Consider the following 27,708-nt stretch of genomic DNA (forward strand, 5'->3'; position numbering starts at 1 on the left):
TGTATCTCGGTCTCCCAAAGTGTTGGGATTATAGGCATGAGCCACTGTGCCTGGCCTAGAATAGCTTTATTGAGATATAATTCACATACCATAAAATGCAGTGGTTTTTGGGATATTTACAAGATTGTGCAACCGTCACCATCTAGAGTGTTTTTGTTTTTGTTTTGAGGTGGAGTCTTGCTCTGTTTGCCAGGCTGGAGTGCAGTGGTGCAATCTCAGCTCACTGCAACCTCAGCTTCCCGGGTTCAAGCGATTCTTGTGCCTCAGCCCCCTGAGTAGCTGGGATTACAGGGGTGCGCCACCATGCCCAGGCCTGGCTAATTTTTGTATTTTTAGTAGAGACGGAGTTTCACCATGTTGGCTAGGCTGGTCTTGAACTCCTGACCTTGTGATCCACCCACCTTGGCCTCCCAAAGTGCTGGGATTACAGGTGTGAGCCACTGCATCCGGCCTACTGCCTGGCTAATTTTTAATTTTTTTGTAGAGACAGAGTCTCTCTGTGTTTCCATTCTGGTCTTGAACTTCTGGCCTCAAGCAATTCTCCTGCCTTGGCCTCCCAAAGTGTTGGGATTATAGGCATGAGCCACTATGCCCGATCTGTAGGTTATATTTTTAAAAATCAATTGCAAGTTGGTTTTATGGCTCCCTATTCATGTATTCATTAAATTCAACAAACATTTATTGAGCACCGACTATGTATTTAGGACTGTTTTAGGTGTTAGGGATATAGCAGTGAATAAAACAAAGTCCTTGCTTTCAATGACCACCTATTCTATTAAATAAACACATAACACTGTAGTCCCAGCTGTTTGGGAGGCTGAGGCAGGCAGTTTGTTTGAGCCCAGGAGTTTGAAGCCAGCCTGGGCAACATAGTGAGATCCCATCTCAAAAGAAAAAACACAATGTAAGTTATCTTTCATGGGATTAGAGAAAAACAACAACAAGAAAAACCCAGAGGGCGATAAGTGTTATGAAGTAATAAGTCAGAATAAGGGGTGTGCAGAGTGTAAGTGTGCGCCATGATTAGGACAGGCCTCTGTGATAGGTGATGCCTGAATAGGGTCCTGGAGGGATGCAGGAGGCACCTGGGAAGATAGCTGGGTGAAAGAGTTTTAAGCATAGAGAAGAGGAAGCACAAACCAATCCCTGAGGCGGATATGTCTTTGGTCAATTGGAGCAACAGGAAGGAAACCGAGAGAGGTGAGAGTGGTGGGGAATGCGGGGGAAGGCAGGGGACGTGTAGCCCAGGAAGCGCCTTATAGATGCACCAACTAAAAGGATTTAGGTTTGATTGTTTTCTTTTTACCATTTGGTAAGGATTTTGGATTTATATCTGAATGTGGGTTTTGAGGAGAATAGAGAATTTGGCTTAATTTTAAAAGATCGCTTTGGTCTGCGTGTGGAGTATAGACTCCAGGGTCCTGCAAGGGTGGAGCCAGTGAAGCCAGTTAGAACCTCAGTAAGAGATGCAGGGTGGGTTTCTTGGCTAGCTCACAGAAGCCTTTGGTACTGGTATTTGGTTTCTCCTGGATGGTCAAGGACTTCCTTGAGTCCTGGGTTCAGACAGCTAAAGGTCCTGTTGATCCAGGCTGTGGTGTCAGGGTTTCCCTTTTTCTGGGTAAAGATATTGTTATAATCAGCCAAGTGAGCCTCTGGCCTCATGGTATGACAAGGGTCTCTACTCATCCCCCACACACTTTGTTGCAGGACCAGTGGGAGTCTGGAGCTGGGGTGGGCAGACTATAACCCGCAGACGAACTCAGGCCCACTGCCTGGTTTTTGTGTAGCCCCTGAACTAAGTAAGAATGGATTTTGGCCAGGCGCGGTGGCTCATGCCTGAAATCCCAGCACTTTGGGAGGGTGAGGCGGGCAGATCACCTGAGGTCAGGAGTTCGAGACCAACACGGCGAAACCCTGTCTCTACTAAAAATAGAAAAATTAGCCGGGTGTGATGGTGCATGCCTGTAATCCCAGCTACTAGGGAGACTGAGGCACAAAAATTGCTTGAACCCAGGTGGAGGTTGCAGTGAGCCAAGATCACGCCACTGCACTCTAGCCTGGGCAACAGAGCAAGACTCCATCTCAAAGAAAAAAAAAAGGATTTTACTTTTTTTTTTTTTTTTTAAGATGGGGTCTCAATATGCTGCCTAGGCTGGTCTTGAACTCGAGCTTAAAGGCTCTTCCTGTCTCAGCCTTACGAGTAGTTATGGTTTTTACATTTTGTAAATGTTGAAAAAAAATTGAAAGAAGAATATTTTATGACTCGTGAACACTACATGACATTCACATTTTAGTGTCCATAAATAAAGTTTTATTGGAACACAGCCACACTCATTCTTTTACATATTGTTTATGGCAGCTTTCCTACTACTTTGGCAGAGGTGGGTAGTTGCAATAGAAACTGTATGGCCTGAAAAGCCTAAAACATTTACTATCTGGCCCTTTATAGGAAACATTTGCCAACCCCTGATTTAGAATGGTGGTGCCACCCAGGCCTGGACTTAACACTTTACCACTGTCTAGCTACAGGACCTCAGGCATGTTCTTTCCCTAAGGCTGAGTTTGCTTGTCTGTAAGATGGGGATAACGAGAGTACCTGTGATATTTGGTGGCTTCCAGGATCAGGAAGTGATGCCTGATTCTAGTCTTCTAACCAGCCATGCTAAGCGCCCTTGGATCCAACTGAGGACCACCCTGACTTACAGAGTGTTCTATTTCCCCAAAGTACTAAACAATAATTAGAACTTATTGAATCATGATAGTTCTGGTAGAACAGGGGCTTTTATGGTTGGTGTGGGATATCAAGTATTTAGAAGTTAAGGACTATCTGTGTGTGTTTTTGTTTGTTTGTTTTTGTTTTCTAATTTGAGACAAAGTCTTGCTCTGTCACCCAGGCTGGAGTGCAATGGTGCATGCAATCTCGGCTCACTGCAACCTCCACCTCCTGGGTTCAAGCAATTCTTGTGCCTCAGCCTCCTGAGTAGGTGGGGTTACAGACATGCACCAACACGCCTGGCTAATTTTTGTTATTTTTAGTAGAGACAGGGTTTCACCATGTTGCCCAGTCAGGTCTCGAACTCCTGGCCTCAAGTGATTTGCCCGCCTTGGCCTCCCAAAGTGCTGGGATTACAGGTGTGAGTCACCCCGCCTGCCTGATTTGTGTTAATTTCAAGAGATGCTTAAGCCTCATTTATGCCACTCTTTTTTTCTTTATTTTTCTTTCTTTTTTTTTTTTTTTTTGAGACAGGGTCTCATTTTGTCACCCAGACTGAAGTGCAGTGGTGCTATCTTGGCTCACTGCAGCCTCGACCTACTGAGCTCAAGCGACCCTCCTGCCTCAGCCCCCCAAGTGGCTGGGACTATGAGCATGCACCACCATGCCCAGCTAATTTTTTTGAGTTTTTGTAGAGATGGGGTTTTGCTCAGTTGCCCAGAACTGGTCTCAAACTCCCTAGCTCAAGGGATTTGCCCACCTTGGCCTCCCAAAGTGTTGGGATTACAGGTGTGAGTCACTAAGCCTGGCTATTCCACTTTTATATGACGATATTCATGCTTGAGCTCCACCTTGGAAAATACCAGGATTCACTACTTGGAGCTGGTTGTGAGATGGCAAGGTACTTCTGGGTTCTAGTAAGTGCTTTATTCTTTGTATCTATCCTAGAGAAAGAAAGTTTAGCTATCCTTGAGTCTGACTTAGTAAATCTGGTGGCTGGGGAGGCAATGGGTGATCAAAACTCGGATTCAGGAGATAGGTCCTACAGATTGAGCATCCCAAATCTGAAAATCCAAAACGTGCCAAAATCTGAAACTTTTTTAGTGCTGACATGATGCTCAAAGGAAATGCTCATTGGAGTATTTTGGATTTCGAATTTGAGATACTCAAGTGGTATTATGCAAATACTCCAAAATCCAAAAAAAAAAAAAAAAAAATTCAAACTCTGAAATACTTCTAGTCCCAAGCATATTAGAAGAGATACTCAACCTGTATTAAATCAGGGACAGCTGTTTTAGTAATGTATTAAAAGTTTATGATTTTATATGAAATAAACTGGGATGCACACTTTAAGAAAGGAAGTGAGTTATGTGTGTTAATATTACCCAGTAACTCTTGAGGCATAACCAAGACGGGACCCTTGCCCTCAAGTAGCCATAGAGCCATCTATGAGAGAAGGTGAGATGGTGCCGCTGTGGAAGGGAGTGCAGGTGGGGGACAGAACTAACACAGCCTGGGGTGTCCCAGAAGGGCTTCTGAGGTTATGTCATTTGAGTGACACCAAACTGTGTTAGTTTTTATATCCTCCACTACCATGTACTCAATTTTTTTTTTTTTTTTAAGCTTTACCTAAGAATGTCTTTGACAGGCCAGGTGTGGTGACTCAGACCTGTAATCCTAGCACTTTGGGAGGCCTAGGTGGGAGGATCACTTGAGCCCAGGAGTTCAAGACCAGCCTGGGCAATATAATGAGACCTCTTCTCTACAAATTAAGAAAATTAGCTAGGCATGGTGACGTGCACTACTCCCAGCTACTCAGGAGGCTGAAGTGGGAGAATTGCTTGAGCCCAGGAGGTCAGGGCTGCAGTGAGCCATGAAGGTGCCATTGCACTCCAACCTGGGCAACATAGTGAGACCCTATCTCAAAAAAAATTCTAGTTTAATATATAATATGATAAATATAGATAGATGTAATTTACATAAAACAAAAGCTCCTTTAGATCCTCAGGAGTTGAGTGTAAAGGGGTCCTGAGCCCCAAAAGTTTGAGAACCATGGTTTTAAAGGCAACCAGTTTCCAAGTCCTCAACTTCAATGTGGACACCTATAACAAGTAGGCCTGAGAACGTGCTTGTGATAAAGGCTCCAGGCTCTCCTTTCACAATTCCAACTCCCACTTTACAAATGAAAAACACTCCTCTCACTCATCCAGAACCTTACTAAGGTGCGTTGTGTCAGGGTATAAAACCCTGTGGGATGCCCGTGAAAGAGGTGACTCAAAAAAAAATATATATTTTTTTTGAGACGGGGTCTTGCTTTGTCACCCAGGCTGGAGTGCAGTGGCACGATCTCGGCTCACTGCAACTTCTGTCTCCTGGGTTCAAACGATTCTCTGGCCTCAGCCTCCCTAGTAGCTGGGATTACAGACATGCACTACCATGCTTGGCTAATTTTTATATTTTTAATAGAGACGGATTTTCGCCATGCTGGCCAGGCTAGTCTCGAACTCCTGACCTCAGGTGATCCACCCACCTCGGCCTCCCAAAGTGCTAGGATTGCAGGCCTGAGCCACCATGTCCGACCCCGACACAAATATCTAATAAAAATTTTGTATTGACCAGCTACTCGGGAGGCTGGGGCAGGAGAATGGCGTGAACCCGGGAGGTGGAGGTTGCAGTGAGCCGAGATTGCGCCACTGCACTCCAGCCTGGGTGGCAGAGCAAGACTCCGTCTCAAAAAAAAAAAATATATATATATATATGTGTGTGTGTGTGTGTGTGTGTATATATGTGTGTGTATATATATGTATATACACACACATATATATAGTATTGAAAAATTTGTCTTGAAATATTTTAATGTATCGTCCCTTTCTGCCTTTAAGCAGAAGAGTAACTAGTGTATTTAGCAGTCACTGGAAACCTTTTGATCTAAGTATTTTTTTTTAATCAGTACTTTTTTTTTTCTTTTTTTTTTTTTTGAAACAGAGTCTTGCTCTGTCGCTCAGGCTGGAGTGCAGTGGCGCAATCTCAGCTCCCTGCAACCTCCGCCTCCCGGGTTCACACCATTCTCCTGCCTCAGCCTCCTGAGCAGCTGGGACTACAGGTGCCTGCCACCATGCCCGGCTAATTTTTTTTTTTGTATTTTTTAGTAGAGACGGGGTTTCACCGTGTTAGCCAGGATGGTCTCGATCTCCGGACCTCGTGATCCGCCCGTCTCAGCCTCCCAAAGTGCTGGGATTACAGGTGTGAGCCACCACGCCTGGCCTTAAGCAGTACTTTTGAAGAAGTGAGAAAGTGAATGACTCTAATGATGGGCAACAAATTCTTTTGCAAAGTTATATGATTATCAGTTCTTTGCTTTTTACAAATGTTTTATTTTGTCCGGGCATGGTGGCTCACACCTGTAATCCCAGCACTTTGGGAGGCTGAGGCTGGCAGATCACTTGAGGCCAGGAGTTCGAGACCAGCCTGGCCAACATGGTGAAACTCCGTCTCTACTAAAAATTCAAAATCATTAGCCAGGCATGGTGGTGTGCGCCTATAACCCCAGCTACTTGGGAGGCTTAGGCATGAGAATCTCTTGAACCCAGGAGGTAGAGGTTGCAGTGAGCTGAGATCGTGCCACTGCACTCCAGCTGGGGTGACAGAGCAAGATTCTGTCTCAAAATTTTTTGTTTTTTAAAATTTTTATTGAGAAGGATCTCACTCTGTTGTCCAGGCTGGATTACAGTGGCATGATCTCAGCCCACTGCAGCCTTAACCTCCTGGGCTCAGGCAATCCTCCCACTTCAGCCTCTCAAGTAGCTGAGATTCCAGGCCTGTGCCACCGTGCCTGGCTAATTTTTTGTATTTTTTTTTTTGTAGAGACTGGGTTTCTCTATGTTGCCCAGGCTGGTCTCGAACTCCTGAGTTCAAGCAATCCTCCCACCTCGGCTTCCCAAAGTGCTGGGATAACAGGTTTGAGTCACTGCGCCCGGCCTGGTTGTAAAATTTGTAACAGATAAATTTGTAACAGACATGAATAATTGAAAAAATTTTAAAAAACTGTACTTACTTTATTTAAAAAGTTTCAATAGAATTTTAATGTTTTATTAATTACTATTATTATATGAGACGGAGTTTCACTCTTGTTGCCCAGGCTGGGGTGCAATGGCACGATCTTGGCTCACTGCAACCTCTGCCTCCCGGGTTCAAGTGATTCTCCTGCCTCAGCCTCCCGAGTAGCTGGGATTACAGGCATGTGCCACCACTCCTGGCTAATTTTGTATTTTTAGTAGATACGGGGTTTCACCATGTTGGTCAGGCTAGTCTCAGACACTCCTGACTTCAGGTGATCCACCCACCTTGGCTTCCTTAAGTGCTGGGATTACAGGCTGAGCCACTGTGCTTGGCCCGATTTTATTAATTTTATACTGAATTTTGTAATATTCATGTTTTGATCAATTGCATCCTATTAATACTTGGAGTGGTAACTTGATGAAAAAATTTGACACAATTTACAGTCCCAGGAATTTTTTTTTTTTTTTTTTTTTAAAGAGACAGAGTCTCAGACTGGGCGCAGCAGCTCATGCCTGTAATCACAGAACTTTGGGAGGCTGAGGTGGCAGATCACTTGAGGCCAGGAGTTCGAGACCAGCTTGGCCAACATGGCGAAATCCCGTGTCTACAAAAAAATAAAAAAATTAGCCAGGTGTAATGATGTGCACCTCTTATCCCAGCTACCCGGGAGGCTGAGGCACGAGAATCAGTTGAACCTGGGAGAAAGAGGTTGCAGTGAGCCAAGATCGCACCACTGTACTCCTCCAGCCTGGGCGACAGAGCGAGACTCTATCTCAAAAAAAAAAAAAAAAAGAGAGACAGAGGCTTGTTCTGTCACTCAGGCTGGAGTACAGTGGTGTGATCATAACTCACTGAAGCACCAAATTCCTGGCTCAGGCTATCCTCCTGCCTCAGCCTCTCAAGTAGCTGGGACTACACTGCACCCAGTAGCACAGGAAATTTTAAACAGTTAAATTGTAAGCCTATTTTTTGTTGTTGCAGAGAAAGGTAATGGGTGTTTACAAAATTTCAAGTATCAAAATATATTACAGTTGGTCCTTTTAAACCTTGGTTATAGAAGTTTGTTCAGCAAATATACTGAACACCTGTGTACTGTGTGCTAAGGACACAATGATGAGAAGAGAGGAAATAAGGTAGCTTCCTTGCCCTTGTGTAGCCTGGTCTAATTATGATTAGTTTGCAGAAGTCGTGTACATTGGGTCAGCTGCCACTGGAGTAAGGCAGGCTGGCCCCTCCCAAACCTATTGCTTTCAAAAGGATTCATCAGAACAAAAGAATTCCCCTTTATGTGTTCTCTTTAATTTGTCCATATGTAATTTTCTTTTTGTTTGTTTTACAACAAAAATTTTAAGTGAAAATTACAATGTAGTGCATAAAACTTAAGTGTAAGATTTGATAAAATTTGACAAATGTTTAAAAAATATATCAGGGCAAAATTAAGTGGGAGAAGCAGAATAGAAATATATGAGAAGAAGTAGCAACGTAAATTTTCTGTTAAAGATTAGTATATATTTTTTAAAATGAGAGTTGGTAGGTATATCAAAACATAATATTTGGATTCATAACCGTTTTTAAAATATATTTATTTTTTCTTTTGAGATGGAGTCTTGCTCTGTCACCAGGCTAGAGTGCAGTAGTGCCATCTTGGCTCACTGCAACCTCCGCCTCCTGGGTTCAAGCGATTCTCGTGCCTCAGGCTCCCGAGTAGCTGGGATTATAGGCACGCGTCACCATGCCCAGCTAATTTTTGTATTTTTAGTAGAGACAGGGTTTCACCACGTTGGCCAGGCTGGTCTCGAACTCCTGAACTCAGGTGATCCGCCCACCTCGGCCTCCCAAAGTGCTGGGATTACAGGTATGAGCCACCATGCCTGGCCGAACAGTGTTTTTTTTTCTCCCCGAGATGAACTCTTGCTCTGTCGCCGAGAGCAAGGGTTGTGGGATCCCACTGCTCTAGGTCACTAAGTCAAAATAGCATCACCAAGAGTCAGAAGATAAGGATGGTCAGCAAGGGGTGATCTCGGCTCACTTCAACCTCTGCCTCCTGGGTTCAAGTGATTCTCCTGCCTCAGCCTCCCAAGTAGCTGGGACTGCAGGTGTGTACCACCACACCCAGCTAATTTTTGTATTTTTAGTAGAGACGGGGTTTCACCATGTTGGCCAGGCTGGTCTCGAACTCCTGGCCTCAAGTGATCCAGCTGCCTCTGCTTCCCAAAGTGGTGGGATTACAGGCGTGAGCCACCGCGCCTGGCCTAACCCGAATAATTTATTTAAATGTTGGTGCTAAGTCATTACAGCAAATGCTCTGAAGATTTTTTTTTCTAATATAAGTGTTGAAAATAAAGCAAAATTTAAGCATTTAAAAACCGAATTCCTTATGCCAATCAAAATGTGTTTTTCTTGACTACATCTATCAAAAACCTAAGAAGCAGAACAAATCAATCTGTGAAATAAAAGAAACACATGCTTTACAGCCAGCCATGGTGACTTACTCCTGTAATCCCAGCACTTTGGGAGGCTGAGGCAGGCGGATCACTTGAGGTCAGGAGTTCGAGACCAGCCTGGCCAACATGGTGAAAACCAATCTCTACTAAAAATACAAAAATTAGTCAGGCATGGTGGTGTGTGCCTGTAGTCCCAGCTACTCAGGAGGCTGAGGCAGGAGAATCCCTTGAACCTGGGAGGCGGAGGTTGCAGTGAGCTGAGATCGGGCCACTGAACTCCACCATGGGAGACAGAGTGAGACTGTCTCAAAAAAACAAACAAACAAAAAGAAACACATGCTTTACAATGGTAGAAGAGGAAGTTATGCATAAAAGTCATTATAAAGTCTTTCAGGCATATAAAAAACAATAGATGATAACACAATTAACACCTGTTTACCCACTACCCAATTAAAGAAATAAAACATTAAAAATATTGTTGAGGGCCGGACGCGGTGGCTCACACCTGTAATCTCAGCACTTTGGGAGGCCGAGGCAGGTGGATCATGAGGTCAGGAGATGGAGACCATCTAGGCTAACACGGTGAAACCCCGTCTCTACTAAAAATAGATTAGCCAGGCGTGGTGGCGGGTGCCTATAGTCCCAGCTACTTGGGAGGCTGAGGCAGGAGAATGGCGTGAACCCAGGAGGCGGAGCTTGCAGTGAGCCGAGATTGCGCCACTGCACTCCAGCCTGGGCAACAGAGCGAGACTCTGTTTCAAAAAAAAAAAATATATATATATATATCGATAGATCTATATATATATATTTATAGATTATATATTTACATAGATATCTGTATATAGATATCTAGATATATCGATATATGTATAGATCTATAGATATATCGTTGAGCCTGTAATCCCAGCACTTTGGGAGGCCGAGGCGGGTATATCACCTGAGGCCAATAGTTTGAGACCAGCCTGTGCAACGTGGTGAAACCCTGTCTTTACCAAAAAATACAAAAATTAGCCGGGTATGTTGGCATATGCCTGTAGTCCCAGCTACTGGGGAGGCTGAGGTGGAGAATCGCTGGAACCCAGGAGAGAGAGGTTGCAGTGAGCCGAGATCGTGCCAGTGGACTCCAGCCTGGGTAACAGCGTGAGTCCTTGTCTCAAAAAAAAAAAAAAAAATGCAGTCGAAGTTTACTGAGTGCCTCTTTCCCATTGAAATCCCTTCATTTTCCACAGAAAGTGGCACTCTCCTGACTTTGATGTTATTCCCATGTACTTAAAAATACATTTAATATATGATTATGTACACGAAATATAGCATTGTTTTGCATACACTGTTTTTATAATGGTATAATCAATGGAGTCCAGAGCTTGCCTTTTTAGTTCAACTTCATGTTCACGTTTGATTTCTATGGCTGTAGCCCTTGCATTTTAACTGTAATGTAGTAGGAATTGATTTATTTGTTCTTTTGTTCACAGAAATTTTGCTATTACTGTAGTGCTGCAATGAATAGTTTTGTTCATGTCTCAGTGCACATGTAGGAGACCTTCTTTAATGCATCTACCTAGGATTGGAGTTGCTGTATTGAAAAGTATGCACATCTCTCCTCGATGTTGCTAAATAGCTCTCCAGAGTAGTTCTACTGATTTATATTCTTAACAGTAGTGAATAGAAGTCCTGTTGTTCAATATCCTTGCCATTTCTACATGTTGTCAGACTTTAACACTTTGCTAATCTGGTAGGTATGAAATATATTTTGCTTTTTTTCTTTTTTCTTTCTTTTTTTTTTTTTTTGAGATACAGGGTCTCGCTGTGTCACTTAGGCTGGAGTGCAGTGGTGCAGTCATGGCTCACTACAGCCTCAACCTCCTGGGCTAGAGCAATTCTCCTGCCTCTGCCTCCCAAAGTGCTGGGATTACAGGCATGAGCCACTGTACCCAGCCTCATGGCTGGCTTCTTTTGATGAGCATAATGTGTAAAAACATTTATCTGCATGTTGTTTGTATTGCTCATTCCTTTTTTAAAAATTGAGATATAATCCATGTAACAAAATTTACCATTTCAAGTATACAATTTGGTGGTTTTTATGATATGCACTACATTGTACAACTATCATCACTATTCCAGAACATTTTCATCACCCCAAAAAGAAACCTACTTGTTAGTAGTCACACCCTGTTCCCCCTCCTCGCATACCCTGACAACCATCTGCTATCTATCTCCATGGATTTGCCTATTCTGGACATTTCATATGAATACAGTTATACAACATGGAGCCTTTTGTGTCTGGCTGCTTTCACTTAGTTTATTATCAAGATTCATCCATGTGGTATTTTATTCCTTTTATGATTGGATAATAATCTATTGTATGGTTATGCAACATGTTGTTTACCCATTCATCGGTTGAACATTTGTATTGTTTTTACTTTTTGATTATTATGACTGCTATAAACATTTGTGTCCAAATTTTTGTGTGAATATACACACACACACACACACACACACACACACACACACACTTTTTTGAGACAGTCTCACTCTGTTGCCGAGGCTGGAGTTCAGTGGCACGATCATAGCTCACTGCAGCCTTGAAGCCCTAGGCTCAAGTGATCCTCTAGCCTCAGCTTTCCAAGTAGCTGGTGCTACAGGCATTTACCACCACGCCTGGCTAATTTAAACATTTTTTGTAGAGTTAGGATCTCACTGTGTTGCCCAGGCTGGTCTCGATCCTCAAGTGATCCTTCCACTTTTGCCTCCCAAAGTGCTGGGATTACAGATGTGAGAGCCACGCCACCTGGCCCCCCACTTCTTTTTTTTTGAGACAAGGTCTTGCTCTGTTGCCCAGGCTGGAGTGCAGTGATGTGACCATGGCTCACTGCAGCCTCAGCCTCCCATGTCAGCCTCCTGAGTACCTGGGACTACAGACATATGCCACCACGTCTGGCTAATTTTTGTACTTTTTTGTAGAGACAGGGTCCCACTGTGTTGCCCAGGCCGGTTTCAAACTCCTGGGCTCAAGCCATCTGCCTGCCTCAGCCTCCCAAAGTGCTGGGATTACAGTTGTGAGCCACCATGCTTGATCCTGACTTTTCTTTTTCTAAATGGTTGATTATACATCCTAGGTACTGATTGTGTATTGCAAATATTTTGTCTTATTTATTTATTTTAAAATATTTGTAGAAACAGGGTCTTACTATGTTGCACAGGCTGGTCTTGAACTCCTGCAGTCCTCCTGTACTGACCTCGAAGTGTCTGGAGTACAGGCGTGAGCTACAATGCCTGACTGCAAATATCTTTCTGACTGTGGCTGGTATTTTTACTTTGTTTATGGTGTTTTGGGGCTTATAGAATCTGTACATTTTTAAAAAATTTAAACAATTATTTTATTGCGTGAGTACATAGACAAATTTATGCGACCAGGACAGAGGCTGTAGATGACTCATATTTCCAATTGGGAGGGAGGACTCGCTTTGTCTTATAATATCAAGCCAAATGGTGAATCTGACGCTGTATCAGAATCAGACAGAATTTAGCATCCTTATCCTTTCTATTCCTCTCAAGATGCTTTTGAACAGCAACTGCTTTCTTAATTAAATGGTAGAGATCTTCAGGGAGATCAGGAGCAAGTCCTTTGGACTTAAGAATTCTTAAGATTTTATTGCCTGTCACAAAACGTACTTGTGCAACACCATGTGTCTCTCCGTATCACACCGGTTTGTGAAGGAGTCAGGCCTTGTTGGCCAGTTTGTAAATCTCCTTCATTTCATCAGATGTCAACTTTAGCCAAGTGGTGATGCTGCAGTGTTAGGGCAGAGCCAACCAGGACAGGCCCTTCCTGGGAGCATGCATGCAACCCATGATGGCAGCAGTCAGGCAGCGAAAGAAAGAAGCTGTACATTTTAACAGACAAATTTATCAAATTTTTCTTTATGATTAGTGTGATTTTTAACTTGTCTGAGAAAATATCCAATATCGTCTCCAAGATCATAAAGATTCTTTTATATTTTCTTTAAAGTTTTAAATATATTTATAAATAATTTACTTAACTTTTACATTTCAAATTGAGTCTTTAGTCCACCTATTATTATTTATGTGAGGAATTTAATTTTATTCACGTGGATAACACTTTCCTTAGCACTACAGAATAGTCCAGTATGTACTTCACTAATCTGAAGAGCCTCATTTGCCATTTATCTTGTTTCTGTGGGTATGTGGATCTACTTCTAGGTTCACTATCCTATTTTTTTTTTTTTTTGAGACAGAGTCTTGCTCTGTCACCCAGGCTGGTGTGCAATGGCCTGATCTTGGCTCTCTGCAACCTCCGCCTCTTGGGTTCAAGCGATCCTTCTGCCTCGGCCTCCTGAGTAGCTGGGATTACAGGCATGCACCACCACACCTGGCTAATTTTTGTTATTTTTAGTAGAGATGGGGTTTCCCCATGTTGGCCAGGCTGGTCTCCACCTCCTGACCTCGTGATCCAGCTGCCTCGGCCTCCCAAAGTGCTGGAATTACAAGTGTGAGCCACTGCGCCCGGCCTGCCATCCTATTAATTCCAGCATTCACACTATACTGTCTTAATTACTGAAATAATATAATCAGCTTATTAATTACCATGAAAACCCTTCTTGGGAATTTTGATCACATTACACTAAAATTTTTTGCATTAAATTTATGGATTTAGAGAGTTGGCCTTTTTTTTTTTTTTTTTTTTTTTTTGGAGACGGAGTCTTGCTGTGTCGCCCAGGCTGTAGTGCAGTGGCATGATCTCAGCTCACTGAAACCTCCGCCTCCCAGGTTCAAGCAATTCTCTGCCTCAGCCTCTGGAGTAGTTGAGATTACAGGTGCCTGCCACCACGCCCAGCTACTTTTTTTGTATTTTTAGTAGAGACGGGGTTTCACCATCTTGGCCAGGTTGGTCTTGAACTCCTAACCTCGTGATCCACTTGCCTCAGCCTCCCAAAGTGCTGAGATTACAGGTGTGAGACACTGCGCCCAGCGTGAGAGTGGGCATTTTTACATTATTTAGTTTTATTATCCATGAACATAGTATATAATTCCACTTACTCCACTATTCTTTAATGTCTTTCAATAAAGTTTTATGATTTTCATCTAAAAATTATTTTATATCTTTTGTTAGATTTATATCTAGGTACCTTATAACTTGTGTTGCTATTGCTGATTATATCCTTTTTAAAAATTATAATTTCTGCCTTTTGCTGATATAGCTGTACAGTTGATTTTGTACCTTCATCTTACTTGTAGCAGTATAGACTGTCCCTAATTTATGATGGTTCAATTTAAGATTTTTTGATTTTATGATGAGTTTATTGGAATTTAACTTCATTGTATGTCAAAGAGCACCTGTACTTTTCATTTATTCTAATAATTCCAAGGGTCTATTTTTGTTGTAATGTAGACAGTGATACTGTCTGGAAATAAAGACAGTCTTTGCAACCTTTATAATACCTTTGTCTTGCTGCAGTGACTAAACCCTCTAGAGTTGTACTGATGAGAAATGGTGACAGCCGGCATTCTTGTCTTTTTATTTTTATTTTTAAATGCATTTTTGGATCACATTTGCTAATTTATGTAGAATTTTTGCATCTGTGTTCCTAAGTAAGATTGGCCTACAGTTTTTCTCTCTTGTACTGTCTGTCTGGGTTTGGTATCAACATTTCAGTAACTTTTTTTTTTTTTTTGAGACAGGGTCTCATTCTGTCACCCAGGCTGATGTGCAGTGGCATGATAATGGCTCACTGCAGCCTCAATCTCTCCAGGCTTGGGTGATCCTCCCACCTCAGCTCCCCAGTAGCTAGGACTATAGGGGCATGCTACCATGCCTGGCTAATTTTTGTATTTTTTGTAGAGACAAGAGTTTCGCCATGTTGTCCAGGCTGGTCTTGAACTCCTGGGCTCAAGCAGTCTGCCTGCCTTGGCCTCCCAAAGCGCTAGGATTACTGTTGTGAGCCATCACACCTGGTTCTAATTTTTTTTTTTTTTGAAACAGAGTCTCACTCTGTCACCCAGGCTGGAGTGCAGTGGCATGATCTCAGTTCACTGCAACCTCCACCTCCTGGGTTCAAGTGATTCTCCTGCCTCAGCCTCCTGAGTAGCTGGGATTACAGGCATGTGCCACCATGCCTGGCTCATTTTTGTATTTTTAGTAGAGATGAGTTTTCACCATGTTGGCCAGGCTGGTCTTGCACTCCTGGCCTCAGATGATCCACCCGCCTTGGCCTCCCAAAGTGCTGGGATTACAGGCGTGAGTTGCTGCGACTGGCCTTTCACTGACTTTTTAAAATGAGTTGGTGACTGCTTTTTTAATTATTTGGGATAGTGTTATATAAAATAGGGATTATTCATGCTTGGTATATGATAGAACTTGCCTGTAAAATCATCTGGACCCAGTATGCATCTTTTGGTGAATAGATGTCAAAGTGTAGATTCAATTTTTTTCATGATTGTAGGACCGTTCAGTTTTTACAGTTATTCTAAAACTGAAAATTTTGGTCTGATTCATTTTTCTGGGAAATTGTCCATTTCACCTAAATTTTCACATTTATCTTCATGGAGTGGTTTAATATATTTTTATGTTTTTATAAAAGATCTGTTTTTGGCCGGGCGCAGTGGCTCCTGCCTATAATCCCAGCACTTTGGGAGGCCGAGGCGGGCGGATCACCTGAGGTCAAGAGTTGGAGACCAGCCCGGCCAACATGGTGAAACCCCATCTCTACTTAAAATACAAAAATTAGCCAGACGTGGTGGCAAGTGCCTGTAATCCCAGCTACTAGGGAGGCTGTGGCAGGAGAATCGCTTGAACCCGGGTGGCAGAGGTTGCAGTGAGCCGAAATCGCACCACTGCACTCCAGCCTGGATGACAGAGCGAGACGCCATCTCAAAAAAAAAAAAAAAAAAAAAGGAAGAGTATTTGCAGTTTTTGCCACTAATTCCTATGGCAAAAACCACAATTAACTTTTGTACCAGTCTACCATTCTGTACTCCCACCAACAGTACACAGTCGTGTGTCGCATAACGACGGGAGATCTTGGGAGATTTCTTTGCTCTGTGAACGTCATAGAGCATCCTCACACAAACCTAGATGGTACTGCCTGCTACATACTTCACCACTTAGGCTGTATGGTATAGCCTATTGCTCCTAGGCCACAAACTTATGCAGAATCTACTGAATACTGTAGGCAGTTACAACACAGTGGTAAATACTTGTGTATTGTATTTCGTTTTTGTTTTTGTTTTTGTTTGTTTGAGACAGAGTCTCTCTCTGTTGCTGAGGCTGGAGTGCAGTGGCACATGATCTTGGCTCACTGCAACCTCCGCCTCCTGGTTTCAAGCGATTCTCCTGCCTCAGCCTCCCGAGTAGCTAGGATTACAGGCAGGCACCACCACGCCTGACTAATTTTTGTATTTTTGTTAGAGACAGGGTTTCACCATGTTGACCAGGCTGGTCTCGAACTCCTGACCTTAGGTGATCCGCCTAGCTTGGCCTCTCAAGGTGTTGGGATTACAGATGTGAGCCATTGCGCCTAGCCTATTTGTGTATTTAAACATACCTAAACAGAGAAAAGGTATAGTAAAAATGCAGTATTATAATCTTATGGAACTACTGTCATATATACGATCCATTGTTGACAGAAATGTCATTATGTGGTGTATGACTGTATACGGTTTCAGTTACTTCACAAACTTGGTGTTATTGGTTTTACAAATTTTTGTTATTCTGTCTGAAGTGTAGTAATATCTCATTGTGGTGTTAATTTCTCTGATGACAGAGTTGATCATCATTTTCATTAGCTTATTGGCTTTTTACATAATTTATTATGTGAAATGTTTGTCCACATAGTTAGCCTATTTTTTAAAAAATGGGTTATTTTTGCTATTGAGTTTTAGGAGTTCTTTGTACAATCTGGATACTAGTCCTTTGTCAGATAAATGTGTTGTGAATATTTTCCTCTAGTTTTTTGGTTTGCCAATTTATTTTCTTAGTGGTGTCTTTTACTATACTAAAGTTTTAAATTTTGGTGAAGTCTAATTTATCAGTATTTTCTTTCTTGATTACTACTTTTTGTGCCCTACGTAAGAAAGTTTGCCTACTTGCTCAGTCACAAACATTACTCCTGTGTTTTCTTCTAAAATCTTTATAGGCTGAGGACAATGGCTCACTCCTGTAATACTAGCACTTTGGGAGGCTGAGGTGGGTGGATCACTTGAGCCCAGGAGTTCAAGACCAGCCTGGGCAACATGGTGAAATCCCGTCTCTGCTAAAAATACAAAAACTAGTTGGGCGTGGTGGTGCACACCTGTAGTCCGAGCTACTTGGGAGGCTGAGGTGGGAGGATCACCTGAGCCCGGGAGGTAGAGGTTGCAGTGAGCCATGATCGTGCCACTGCACTCCAGGCTGAGCGACAGAGCCAAACCCTGTTTCAAAAAAAAAAGAAAGAAAGAAAGAAAGAAAGAAGTTAAATACTCTTAAAAAAATAAAATCTTAAAGTTTTCACTTTTAAATTTAGTACTACACTCATTCTCATTAATTTTTGTGTGTGGTATGAAGTAAGGATAGTAATGCATTATCTCTAATTGTTAAAATCAACACACCAAATATATCATTTTGTCCTAAATATTCCATTAGACTGATAAAACAGTTGAACTCTCTAATGATTAAATTTTTTGTACCATTAATTTAGTCAAACAACGTATTTTCTGGGTACCTATTAAGTGCCATGATTAGGCAATATAGTGTTTTTTGTGTTTTTTTTTTAAAGACACACAGCCCTGCTTGCTTCCTAGCTGGAGAGACAGACGGCTGAATGTACAACCACTACACGATGTGCTATGTGCACTGCTAGAGATAAGGACTGGCTGCTGTAGGAACATCAGGGAGAAGCTCAGCCATGCTAGTGGACCTAAGATAAGGATTCCCTGGGGTGGTGATCCTTGAGCTCAGACTTGAAGGCCTGGTTGATGCTGGCCAAGAAGGGAGGGTAGATGTGCAAAGGCAAGAGGCGTGAGAAGACTGGGGACTGTGTTACTTTCCATTAGTTGGAGCAGATGGTACAAGGCGGAGAGTGGCAGATCTGAAGCCTTGGATGATAACTCATGCATTTTAGCTGTTATCTGTGGAGAGTTAGGAGTCAGCAATACCTCAGTACTCGGAGTATTCGAGTATTGCTGCTTTTAGTACTGCGAATGTTTTTGTATTCATGACTATAGACTAAAACACTTAGCTTATTGTTTCAGGAAGACCTTATAGTCTAGATACTTTGAAATATCCCTTTGTTTAAATCTTTTGTTTTGGCCAGGCTCAGTGGCTCATGGTCTGTAATCTGAGCACTTTGGGAGGCCAAGGCAGGTGGATCACTTGAGGCCAGCAGTTCTAGACCAACCTGGGCAACTTGTTTTAATGTACACGTTGGAAACTTTGTGTGCGTAGAAGTACCATTGTCCTAATGTTTGCAGTGAGTACCTAGTACACAGTAGTTAAGTAAAAATAATCTGAGTTGAGCACTGGACACATTAGTTACCTGTTGTTAGGAAATAGCAAATAATGGTATCAGAATGAACTACCTCGCTTTTCAAAATGTCATTTGTTGAGGCAGCCCCCGCTGCAGCCACCACCGAGCCTGCCACCACCACTGAGCCCACTGCCACCGCCTCTAAGCAGAAGATGGTTAAGCCTCCCACGTACGCTGATCTTGGCAAATCTGCCAGGGATGTGTTCACCAAGGGCTATGGATTTGGCTTAATAAAACTTGATTTGAAAACAAAATCTGAGAAGGGATTAGAATTTACAAACTAGGCTCAGCCAACACTGAGGCCACCAAAGTGACTGGCAGCCTGCGAACCAAGTACAGATGGACCAGATATGGCCTGACAATTATGGAGAAATGAAACACTGACCGCACACCGGGCACCGAGATTGCGTGGAGGATCAGCTTGCATGTCGACTGAAGCTGACCTTTGATTCATCGCTTGTCACCTAATGCTGGGGGGAAAAATGCTAAAATCAAAACTGTTATAGGCAGGAGCATATCAACCTGGGTTGCACCGTGGATTGTTGAGGCTTCAATCTGGGGTGCCCTAGTGCTGGGTTATGAGGGCTGGCTGGCTGGCTACCGGATGAATTTTGAGACCACAGAGTTTTAAGAGAAGCAGAGGGACTTTACTCTTGGCTACGAGATTGATGAATTCCAGCTTCACACTTATGTGAATGACGGGGCAGAGTTTGGCACCTTTGTTTCCCAGAGGTGAATAAGAAGTTGGAGACTGCTGTTAAGCTTGCCTGGATATCAGGAAACAGTAACACTCACTTCAGAACAGCAGGCAAATATCAGATGGACCCTGATGCCTGCTTCTTGGCTAAAGTGTACAACCCTAGCCTGATAGGTTTAGGGTACACTCAGACCGTAAAGCCAAGTGTCAAGCTGATGCTGTCAGCTCAGCTGGATGGCAAGAACGTCGATGCTGGTGGCCATGAGCTTGGTCTAGGACTAGAATTTCAAGCACAAATGAATACTGTACAGTTGTTTAATTTTAAACTATTTTGCAGTGTAGCTACCTTCAGAATTTAATGTATCTTTTAACATATATTTGAGATGCAAGTATTGCTACATTTCATGCTAGACCTCCAGGTTAAAGATGATTCAAAGAGTGCTACCTTTTCAGACATACAGAAGAAACCCAATTCCAAAAAAGGTCCTTTTAGCTGTAGACTTGGGGGGAATTTGGTAGCCCTTCTAGAGATGCCAGGTTTTAAAAAAATCTTGCAGTGGCTGCAAGTGGAAGATGATTATGTACAGGCACTTTGTAAATTTGTATTGAATAAATGAATGAAACTGTGACTTCCTGATAATTGAACCTTGGTTTCCTAACCCCAGTTGATCAGAGGCTCATTGCTTCATGGTGTGTACAAATTCACCTGACAAAGACTTTTTAATTTTTATTATTAATTTATTTATTTTTGAGACGGAGTCTCACTCTGTCGCCCAGGCTGGAGTGCAGTGCTGTAGTCTCAGCTCACTGTAACCTCTGCCTCGTGGGTTCAAGTGATTCTCGTGCCTCAGCCTCTCCAGTAGCTAGGATTACAGGCACGTGCCACCACGCCCGGCTAATTTTTGTATTTTTAATAGAGACGGGGTTTAACCATGTTGACCAGGCTGGTCTCCAACTCCTGACCTCAAGTAATCCAAAGTGCTGGGATTCCAGGCATGAGCCACTGCACCCGGCTAAGGGATCTTTTTAGACAGATCTTCATGACCTGTTCCCATCCCAGTCCTTCATCACCTGTCTTATACCAAAAGGTCTGCAGGGTGTGATAGCTGCTTCTTTTCTACCATTTTGGGGTGGAGAGGGTGGATCTGATGAAGCTGATAATTCAGGACTGAATTCCTTCTCGTTGTGCTTTTTTGCCCTTGCACTAGAGTATGAAATAGCTTCCAGGAGCTCCAGCTATAAGCTGGGGAGAGGGTGTGTGATTGTAATCACATGGTGACAACACTTAAAATCTAAATTGGACTTCTGTTGCATTCTCACCACTCAATTTATTTTTTAGCAGTTTAATGGGTACATTTTAGAGTCTTTCATTTTGTGTGGAATTAGATCCTCCCCTTCAAGTGCTGTAATTAACATCACTTAAAATAAAACTTGAATAAAATATTGAAACCTCAAAAAATTAAAAATATCATTTGTTGAAATTCATCTTCCCAAGTTGTTCTGTAGATAAAAACTATCTTGAAGCCAAAATGGTAAAATACTATTAAAGAAAAGAATTGTTATCACTTTTTGTAAGGTGATCTTGTTTGAAGAGGTAGATCTTGATATCCTTTCTAGTCTCATAATTCTTTTACTAATGAACTGCCAGTTAAATAAAAAGGGAATAGAACCCATGTGGTAGTCATATATGGAATAGGAACAGATTATTGAGATTGATCTTCTTGTATTATTTAGGCAAATATATGTACATTGGGGTGGTGGTGAAGGTGCAGGAAGGGATTGTGGCACCTGAAGATTAAGGGGGCCCACCCGGAGTGGAGAGTGTGGGGCCGGGGACCACAGGTGCTGTCAGGCCTGGGTTTCTGCTGCTGTCATCTCTGGAAAGTTTTTAGCAGTGAGAGTCAGAACCACAGATTTTTGATCTCTTCGCCTGTATGCATATGTCCTCTACAGCATGGTAGTCTTCTGAAAACACACTCCCTGGCTCTGGTGAAGAGAAGTGCACCCTGATTTCTGGGTCAGTCAGAAATCTTGAGAGTCTCTGACTCTCAAGAGCCTCAGGCAAGGCGCACACAGAAACACCTCTGGTTTGTCCATGGAGCCAGTTCAGAGCTAAGGAAAAAGCAACCCAAGTCCTCTGTTAGAGGGTAATGAACACGAACACTGATGCATGGGATGGATGAAATTCTTTATGTAAATTAGCTCCTAGAAGATGATGTCTACCTTTTTTTTTTTTTTTGAGACAGAGTCTTGCTGTGTCACCCAGGCTGGAGTGCAGTGGCGTGATCTCGGCTCACTGCAAGCTCTGCCTCCTGAGTTCACGCCATCCTCCTGCCTCAGCCTCCCTAGTAGCTGGGACTACAGACGCATGCTGCCACGCCTGGCTAATTTTTTGTATTTTTAGTAGAGATGGGGTTTCACCACGTTAGCCAGGGTGGTCTTAATCTCCTGACCTTGTGATCCGCCCACCTCGGCCTCCCAAAGTGCTGGGATTACAGATATGAGCCACCGCGCCTGGCCTACCTTTTTATCAGTTAAGAAAATCGAAGGAATAGTCAGAGTAGCCATTTTCTTGTAAGATGTTTTGGGGTACCTTTTGTTTTCTTCACTTGCCTTTCCATTTAGGGGAAGCCTAAACACTGGTCAGTGGCCCAGTGTCGTGCACCTGTTTAATCTATGTAGGGCATCTGCTCACATCTGTGTTTTGTTTTGTTAACTTTTTAAATGTAATTGCTTTTACTTCATCAGGTATCTGGCACTTTCCTGATTTTGTTTTTGCCAAATTAAATCGCCACTTTCTCAAAGAAGCCTTCCGTGGTCTCCCAGATGAAGAAAAACTTATCTTCTTCTGAACTTAATGCACATCAATTATAGCATTTATTACTTTCTACATTCTATTTTTGAGTTTTTAAGGATTGGATTGTTGTTAGGGAGGGTATATCTTACCCTTTGCTAGGTCGCAAACTTTCAGTCTGTTTTATCTTCTTTTTAAAATCCTTTTATTTTGAAATGATTTAATTATTAATTAATTAGTTAATTGATTTATATTTAGAGAGAGTGTTGCTTTGTTGCCCAGGCTGGAGTGCAGTGGTATAATCATGACTCACTGCAGCCTCAAACTCCTGGGTACAGGCAATTCTCCCACCTTCTGAGTAGCTAGGGCTACAGGCGTGCACCATCATGCCTGCTATTTTTTTTGTAGAGATAAGGGTCTTGCTATGTTGTCCATGCTGGTCTCATACTCCTGGCTTCAAGAAGTCCTCCCACCTCAACCTCTCAAAGTGCTGGGATTACAGATGTAAGCCACCTTGCCTGGCTTAAAATAGTTTTGTACTTGCAAGAAGTTGCAAAAACAGCACAGAGAGTTCTGTTTTACCCTGCATCTGGTTTCCCCAATGATAACATCTTTTTTTTTTTTTTCTTTTTGAGATGGAGTCTCTCTCTATTGCCCAGGCTGGAGTGCAGTGGTGCAATCTCGGCTCCCTGCAAGCTCCACCTCCCAGGTTCACACCGTTCTCCTGCCTCAGCCTCCCGAGTAGCTAGGACTACAGGTGTCCGCCACCATGCCCAGCTAATTTTTTGTATTTTTAGTAGAGACAGCGTTTCACCATGTTAGCCAGCATGGTCTCGATCTCCTGACCTCGTGATCCACCCGCCTTGACCTCCCAAAGAGCTGGGATTACAGGCGTGAGCCACCACGCCCGGCCGATAACATCTTACATAACTGTGCTTAAGTTCTATCTTTAGTTTATCTTTATGCACCTCTCTGTGGCTCTGTAGAGCCTGACATACATTAGGCAGTCACTCATGAGCTTTGTTGCATGGTGAATGAATTAATGGGCTCCATGGGCTTACAGCCACATCCAGGTTAATATGTTGTCATCCCATCCTGACTTGAGGACATTGCATCATCCTGGCTACAAGTGACCTGTCTCAAGAGACTCAGACTGAAGCCATGCACATTTCGTGCCTCCTTTGTGCACATTAGTTGACTTGCCAGGCAGGGAGGGTGAGAAAGGACTCTGGGATAAATGCCCACACTCTGAGATTTATTTCAAAATAAGACATGAGGGAAGTAGATGAGGATGTGGAGCGGGGCAGAACTGGCTTTGGGCTGATGGTAAATGGGGCTGGGTATCTGGGGGGTCATAATACCATAATACCATTCTGTCTTCTCACGCTCTCTATTTTTTTTTTTTTTTTTTGAGACGACGGAGTTTCGCTCTTGTTGCCCAGTCTGGAGTGCAGTGGTGCGATCTTGGCTCACTGCAACCTCCACATCCCGGGTTCAAGCGATTCTCCTGCCTAAGCCTCCCGAGTATCTGGGATTACAGGCGTGTGCCACCACGCCCAGCTAATTTTGTATTTTTAGTAGAGACAGGGTTTCACCATGTTGGTCGGACTCGTCTTGAACTCCTGACCTCAGGTAATCCACCCACCTTGGCCTCGAAAAGTGCTGGGATTTCAGGCGTCTGGCCATTCTGTCTTCTCTTGTATGTTGAATGGTCTCAGTTCTTCATCTCTAAAAGTTTAAGAAACAAAAGCCTACCCCACACTGACATAATATCAAAACTGTTTCTTCCTGAGGTTCCTTTTTTTTTTTTTTCTTTTTTAAGTAATGGGGTCTCCTATGTTGCTTCTTTCTGAGGTTTTAGAGTCTGTCTCTACAAGCTCACACTAGCAGGACAGAACTCCTTGCAAGACACTACCTTGGGCTACACTGCAGACACTCCAATGCACTTAAGTCATGTATTTGGGTTGAATATTGAATTATGCCAAAAGGAGTCAGAAAAGATAAGGGTTATTTGTAGTAATTGCCTGTAATTTTTCACAGAAACACACTTTGATGGAGATTTATATGTGATGGATAGCCCCTGTCTTAGCAGGACAGGTATTGTTGCCTTTGCATTTGCAGTCAGGAACTTGGTTGTTTCTTTGTAGGGGGTCATCAGTCCCTGTTTCCCAATAAAGAGAGAATGTGAATCTGGTACCTCTGTTGCCAAAACAGAGGACAGAGGAACCACAGAGGGTAAACTGTGTTTAGGAGGCAGAGGCCAGATTCCTCAGGCAAGGGCGCATGTTCCTGTCTGCTAAGGGAAAGTGAGAAAAGCAAAGGTGGAGGTGATTGCAGGAAAAGAGATCCGACAGAATAATAGCAGCCCCTTAAAAACTGTGGGAGGAGCCCAGTTCTCTGTGGCCAATCCCAATGACTTTGAGAGAGTGAACTTTTCATTCATCATTATCGTTGTCCTGCCACATATCCTAATGAAATGGCCGTCCAAATGTGAGCATGAGGAAACAAAATAGTATCAAGTGAGGAATGTAAAAATTAACACATACATTGACTGTAGCTATATAGGGACATCCATGAATCCCAGGCGTGATTCAAGGTATGACTTAGTCAGTGAGTACATATATTTTGTTTGTTTAAAATTTACTTATTTATATATTGAGATGAGGGGTTTCACTATATTGCTCAGGCTGGTTTTGAAGCCTGAGCTCAAGTGATCTTCCTTCCTCAGCTTCCCAAGTAGCTAGGAGACTACAGGTGCGTGACACCACACCTGGCTTTGTACATTTCTTTTTTTTTTTTAGAGATAGGGTCTCACTCTGTTACCCAGGCTGGAGTGCAGTGGTGTGATCATAGCTCACTGCAGCCTCGAACTCCTGGGCCCAAGTGATCCTTCTGCCTTGGCCTCCCAGTGTTGGGATCAGAGGTGTGAGCCACTGCGCCCAGCCTTGTGTGTGTGTGTGTGTGTGTGTGTGTGTGTGTGTGTGTGTGTGTGTGTGTGATCTGCCTGCCTCGGCCTCCCAAAGTGCTAGGATTACAGGCATGAGCCACCGTGCCTGGCCAGCCTTGTAAATATTATTAACCTGCCATTTATTATCTGTGTGACATGATCTAGTTACTTCTCTCTTTTTTTTTTTGAAACAAAGTCTCTCTGTCGCCCAGCTGGAGTGCGGTGGCACAATCACAGCTCACTTCAGCTTCAACCTCCCCAGGCTCAAGGAACCCTTTTACCTCAGCCTCCCAGGTTGCTGGCAGTACAGGCGTGTGCCCCCATGCTTGGCTAATTTTTTTTTTTCTTCTGTATTTTGCAGAGGGAGTTTCGTCACGTTGCCCAAACTGGTCTTGAACTCCTGGGCTCAAGCAGTCTGCCTTTCTTGGCCTCCCAAAGTGTTGGGATTATGGGCATGAGCTACCGCACTTGGCCACTAATTAATTCTCTTTGGCTTAGTCTCCTCATTTGTAGGTGGGGATCATAACAAAACCTATTGCATACAGTTGTGAGAATTAAGTGAATTAGTATGTAAATGTATAGAAAGATGTTTGGAACTTGAATAAGTGTTCAATTATGTGTTTTAATTTATTATTGATCTAGGTTGGAAGATAAAGAGGTACGAATGGTATATATTTTTTCTCTGTAAGATAATTAAAGTGTGTAAGAAAAAAATCATGTTTTTTTCTCTCAAAAAAACCCTACTTTTTTCCTATTTAACCAATTGTTGTGGAGAAAACTCTTATAAGGACATGAAAGACTCTAGGTAATGAAGTGGCGGTTGATGTGCAGTTTGCTGGAAATTTTTATTGTGCCTTGTGTTATTACATTGTACATGCCTGTTAGAAATGTGATTGGAAATGCTTTGTACATTTAAATCTGAAGGCTTGGAGTAAGAAGGGTAACTTTTCCTTTTGTGGCACTCCTGGGGTTGTTAAGGCTGATTTAAGCTGCTGATGACTTGATTGTGGTGATTGCTCTTCTAGTTGGGCATACTGTTTACTTTCTTTTAAAATGTTTTTAAGTTGGACTTGAACTGAACTCCTTTTGTAAATAGAAGGCTCTGAGCTCAGAGATGGTTTGCAGTAATAATAATAATGGTCACAAATCTTTTTTTGTTTGTTTTTTGAGGCTGGTCTCACTCTTGCTTAGGCTGGAATATATGGTGCGATCATGGCCCACTGCATCCCTGGGCTCAGGTGCTCCTCCTCAGCCTCCTCAGTAACTGGGACTGCAGGCATGCACCATCATGCCTGGCTAATTTTTGTATTTTTTGTAGAGACAGGGTTTTGACATGTTGCCCAGACTGGACTCGAACTACTAAGAAGATTACTCAAGTAATCCTCCTGCCTTGGCCTCCTAAAGTGTTGGGATTACAGGTGTGAGCCACTGCACCTGGCCATATTATTTTTGGAGAGGTTAAAAAATGATTGCAGTCTATGCCTTTCATCTTATACTGATGTGTCAATATTTATGGCTTCAAAGAAGTTGTAAATAAATTTCATTTTTCCCTGCCAAAACTGTTAAGTTTTATCTTAAAATTCTATTTCAGTGTAAATATGATTAGTAAGTAACAAAGTTATTGGAGTTTGGATTCATATAACATTTCCTTATTTTATATTCTTACACATTATGATATTGTACTATATTTAAAATATACTATATATTATTTTAAGTGTAATATAATTATATATGCACATATTATAGGTATATAATAACTATATGTATATAATTATTATTTTAGGTGGTTTTCTGTGTTGGCCTATTGCTTGTGTAATTCATTTAGCTTTTCCAAGTCAGCTATTCAGATTCAGCTTTCAGCTGTACATACATATATATAATTTTTTAATTTTTAATTTTTTTTTTTTTTAAGAGACAGGATTTTGGTCTGTTGCCTAGTCTGGAGTGTAATGGTGCAGTCATAGCTCACTGCAGCCTCAAGCTCCTGGGCCCAAGTGATCCTCCCACTTCAGCCTTCCAAGTAACTGGGACTACAGGCACATGCCCCACACTGGCTAATTTTTTGAAAATTTTTAGTAAAGATGAGATCTGACTATATTGTGAGATCTCGCTATATTCCAAGATCTTCTGGGCTCAAGCAGTTCTCCTGCCTTGGCCTCCCTAAGTGTTGGGATTACAGACATGAACTATTGGGGCCAGCCACAGCTGTTTTTTATATTAATTTTCATAGTTGTCCTTGTAATATTAAATTTTAATCAGGTTCTGTTTGGTGTTAGTGACAGGAACAATCTCCTTCAATTCTTCTGGGGTAAAGCAGAATGTAAGTCAAAAATTAATTAATGTCAAAGTCAGTACTGTTTTTGTTTTTGTTTTTCCATTGACCCCACGGGTAGTGTGGCTGAGCAGTCTAACGTGCTGGGCGTGGTGGCTCACACCTGTAGCCTCTAGTACTTTGGGAGGCCAGGAGTTTGAGACCAGCCTGAGCAACATAGCGAGATCTCAGCTCTACAAAATATAAAGAACATAAAAGATA

At 42.6% G+C, this 27,708-nt stretch overlaps 1 protein-coding gene and 2 pseudogenes across 6 annotated transcripts in view; 2 read left to right on the forward strand and 1 right to left on the reverse strand.

Moving 5' to 3' along the window:
* Positions 1 to 27,708, forward strand: part of KCNG3 (potassium voltage-gated channel modifier subfamily G member 3) — a 105,476-nt gene that overhangs the window by 11,079 nt on the left and 66,689 nt on the right. The gene's annotated exons all lie outside the window — the stretch shown is intronic.
* LOC106634452 (small ribosomal subunit protein uS15-like) lies at positions 12,601 to 14,348 on the reverse strand (annotated as a pseudogene).
* Positions 18,890 to 19,793, forward strand: LOC103784549 (voltage-dependent anion-selective channel protein 1-like; annotated as a pseudogene).

The sequence above is a fragment of the Pan paniscus genome, chromosome 12, assembly GCF_029289425.2.
Source record: "Pan paniscus chromosome 12, NHGRI_mPanPan1-v2.0_pri, whole genome shotgun sequence".
Lineage (NCBI taxonomy): Eukaryota > Metazoa > Chordata > Mammalia > Primates > Hominidae > Pan > Pan paniscus.